This window comes from Pyxicephalus adspersus, chromosome 7 (assembly GCF_032062135.1).
Source record: "Pyxicephalus adspersus chromosome 7, UCB_Pads_2.0, whole genome shotgun sequence".
Taxonomy (NCBI): Eukaryota; Metazoa; Chordata; class Amphibia; order Anura; family Pyxicephalidae; genus Pyxicephalus; species Pyxicephalus adspersus.
The window spans coordinates 60,778,968-60,783,422 of record NC_092864.1 but is presented as its reverse complement, the minus strand read 5'-3'; the positions used below and the strand labels follow the sequence as shown (position 1 = coordinate 60,783,422).

Genomic DNA, 4,455 nt, shown 5'->3' with positions numbered 1-4,455 from the left:
TCACCAATTTGGAGTGCTTACAGTGATGTAATAAAAGCAATGATCCTCACTATAAAAGTTATTGATTTTTTACACATTTGGTATTGTAGAAAAAAAAGGAAAAAATGGTACACAAGTGGAAATCTGTTATCTGATTGACAGTTTGTTATAAGACATTCTATTAACACAATTACTAGTTTCTAATGTTCTATATAATGTAGCAAATCTTTAACTTTTGAGTTTAGGTCCAATTTAGGTTAATCAGATTATTAATACACAAAACATTGCAATACATACTTGCAAGGAAAGTAAAGAATCAATTTCAAAGAGCCAGAACATATTAATGTAAAAGAAAACTACTTAGATAAAGCTTAGTAATACAAAAAATGAAAAGTGAATTACCAGTGTAGGAATATTTTAAAAATTTAAAGCTGCTCTTATAATAGAAAGAATCTGAGCAGGCTTCCGCTGAATATATATATATATATATATATATATATATATATATATATATATATAAATATATATATATATATATATTATATATATATTATACACACTATATATAAATTAATAGGCAACCCATACCAGGGTGATAATGTATTGCATACATGGTATAGATGTAAGCGTCATCTTTTGCCACTTGCATGAAAGCAGAGAATGAGTGCATCAGCAATGGTGCACATAATGCCTAATACAATTACGGTAATAGTATTAGATGACTACAGGCATTACACATTAAAGAACGGGCAGCTTTAGCAATAAAGTAACAAAGACAATCAGTAAAACCTTTCAGTGAGAACCCAAGCATATAGAAAGAATAAGATTGGAAATGCACATCATGAAAAGCAATTCCTTACAGAACAGCTGCCATGTTGAACATGTAAAAGGTAGAATTTCTGACCCAGAACATAGGTTCACTACAAAGAAACATTAGTACACCAGCTGGGGAAGTCTAATTTCTGGCCTTAAATCATCTGGTGATCTACATGACCAGATAGTATTCTTCATTTTCGGAGTTTGGGAATTCCATTGGTTACAATAGAGATTTTTAAGTGATTGCCACTTTTGTGAAGATCATGGTTACAATTGAAATAAATGGGTTCTGTAGGCCACCTTCATAAATGGCAACCGGTTACTTATAATGCAAGTGAATGGAGCTTCTGATCATCGATTCGGGGTGCTAACAGTGCAGTGATCAAAACAATGATCATCACTATAAAAATTAATGTTTTGTTACACATTTGGCATTGTAGAAGTAAGAAAAAAATGGTAAACAAGTGAAAATCTGTTATCTGATTGACAGTTCGTTATAAGTGTTCCTCTAACATTTTGACATCATTTTGGTGTTCAGTGAACTTCTTTTAAATTCATTTTGCAATGTGTCTGATTTATTAATGTTCTCCAAAGCTGGAGAAGATACACTTTCATTAGTGAAGCTGGATGATCCAGCAAACCTGAAATGGATCTGGTTCAGGATTGAAAACATTTGCTAAGAAATAGCAAATGACTTTTAGGAAATCCATTCCAGGTTTGCTGGATCACCCAGCTTCACTGATGAAAGTGTATCCTCTCCAGCCTTGGACAGCTTTAATGAAACCATCAGACCTTGTAGCTTCCACAAGATATCTTCCCATATAGATTCCTCAGAAAACCTTACAGTTGTCAGCAAACATTTTAGCTTGAAGGCCTGCATAGGCTACCTCCGAAGATAAACTCATTTAAAAGGGGGCAAGCAATGGTTCATCATTAGAACCCGTTTTCTATTCCTTATGTGTACAGGCTTTCTGTACAATAAATATATTTTTTTATTGTGGTTGATTGACTGAAATGCAAAAATTAAGGTATTATGGAAGCTTAGAATGCTTAAAACTGATCTTAGGAATATGCAAATAGGTGTAACACCAACCAATTACCTATCTATCCCTATCATTTAATATTTTTTACTTGCCCCCAGTGTTCTTATATTATGCAGTCTATCAGTGTTTGGCTTCTGCTGTGTTGTTGTTTTGAAAGTTTCATTCAAAGTAGATCTGAAAACAGAAGAGCAGAATGTTTATAATACAAATTAGCAAGAAATTAAAAATAATAAATGTACAGTGCCCTGAATAATTCATCTTTTGTCTTAAAATCTTCCTACAAAAAACAAAAAAAAAGCAGGCATTTCCTGTTATTAAAGATGTGCGGGCACATTTGGGTCTACAGCCTTACACTTGTAGATCTACACTCTCAGCCATCAAGCACTGCTGTTTCAGCTGTAAATATTATGACTTGTATTTTAAACAAACTTCCACCTATTCAACTGGCATCTAAAAAGAATAAAAGATTCAGGTGGCTGTAAAGCTACCCAATCACTTCTACACTTTGTGTAAGACTTCAACTGCCCCCTTCTTCGACCTGGTGTGTAAGAGTGTCTTTGCACCTTTGTGTCTAGTGCCTCATAGCTGTATATCTGCACTGTGAGCTATAAAGCACTGTTGTTTGGAGTGAGCTTTATTGGTGTCACTATTTTCTTGTGTACTGTTCCTGCAGGAAGCAAAACACTTCCTATACTGAGATAACCATTTCCACATAGGAACATCATGCATTTCAGGTGGGCGACTGCAGTATTCTCATTCTAACCTAAAGAAATACATAATTATTGATTATTAAAACCACCTAAAAAGGGTTGCAATGGAGACGTACAACTCAAACACAAAGTCAAGAGGATACAAAGACATAACACAATACTTCACAGTGGTCCAAATATTGACTTGTATTTATAATGTTAAAAAGTGTATACAATCGTGAAAAAGAAGGTTTAATTTCAATTATAAGGTTTTAGCATATTAAAATCATTTGGTCCTTAGCAGGTTCTAAAATGATTAAAATGTAACCTATGTTGTATGTAAAACAACACACAACAGATTCCACTCATTATTTTCAAAAATAAAGGCAAAATGGAGATACCATGCGTCATATTGCCTTGTCCCAACATGCAAAACCTTGGGTTCACACTTTCTTTTTCTCAGAACTGTAATTGTCGTTGTTTTGTTGTGTGTATGCTTTTCATATTTCATAGAATATTCTCTAAACCTAGGCTGCTCCAGATGCAGCCATTGGGCAGTACCTGCTGATCCACAATAGCTCACTGCAGTAACTTGTGAACAAAGCCAGCAAAGGAAGTCCCCCATTACTCACTTCCTATACAGGGCTTAAGAAATAGAACTTGATCTGCAGCAGAGCCAAGCAGAGGAAGCAAGAAATGGAACACTTCCTCTGCTGGCTTCCTTTTTTCAACTCTATTTAAAAGTTGTAGCAGCAAGTGGGAAGCTGCTGGGCTTAAAGCCAATTTCACAGGTCCCTCAAACTAGGAGCAGGGAAAAATGAACTAAAAAAGCTGAAAGTTCCAGCCAAACCAATGGAGAAAGGTAAGTGATGGCTGGTGCATGTGTTGATGTGAATGGGTTTATGTATGTGGTTGCAAGTGTTGTTACAATGGGGATACTGCTGTGCTATGGAAGTTGAGGGAGTGTGTTGTTTACAAGTCTATATACTCCTGGTCCTTGCACTCTACACAGTACACACTTTTTACCCCTGTACCCCATATGTTGGGATGAACAATATTTTTACCTAATTACCACTCTGTTTGCTGCCCTGTATGTTACACACTTCTGACCCTGGTGCTCTATACAGTACTTACTTGACCTTTGCACACCATATGCTGGGCTGTACATTATTTTTATTTCATACTCCTGTAATAGGTTACTGTGCTGTAGGTTACACACTTACGGCCCTTGAACTCCATATGCTAAATATTTACATACTCCATATGTAAATTATTTTTATTTTATACCCCTGCAATTTGTTTGCTGTGTTGTATGTTACACACTTCTGGACCTTTCGCTGCATATCATCTATACATAATTTATATATGTTTATTTGGCTCTTGCACTCTACATGCTGGGCTGTATATTATTTTTATTTAATACCCCTGCAATCTGTTTGCTGTGCTGTAGGTTACACACTTCCTGCCCTTGCATTCCATATGCTGGGCTGTACATTACTTTTATTCCATACCCTGCACTGTTTGCTGTGCTGTATGTTACACTTCAGACCCCTACACTCTATGCATTACACCCTTCTGAGATACTTTGTATTTTCCCCAATGGTCTGCAAATTTGGCGGTTGCATAAATAGACGTGAACCTCTGCAAGACATCCACAAAGAAGACTACTCCTACGGCAAGCTTCCAAGTTTATAAAAAAAACAGTAAATGCCTGTCACAACTGCATGCAAACACCACCAGGTGTCCAGTGGTTGAAATAGGGCACCTTTCAAGCGGTAACAACATTGCAAATGATTGTCCATATGAACAAGAAAGGGCTGAAGGAAACATGAAAATACTGTCTTTCAAATACAAATTATGCTTTTAGATGGAGCTTTAAACTTGCTGTCTAACTGAATAACCATTAATAAAAAAATTGGAGTCCTAGA

At 35.8% G+C, this 4,455-nt stretch overlaps 1 long non-coding RNA gene across 1 annotated transcript; it reads left to right on the top strand.

Annotated features, from left to right (window-relative positions):
• The first annotated feature begins 3,208 nt into the window (after positions 1 to 3,208).
• Positions 3,209 to 4,455, top strand: LOC140334578 (uncharacterized). Its single transcript, XR_011921600.1, has 2 exons — positions 3,209 to 3,389; positions 4,159 to 4,455. It is a non-coding gene; the product is annotated as an uncharacterized lncRNA (long non-coding RNA).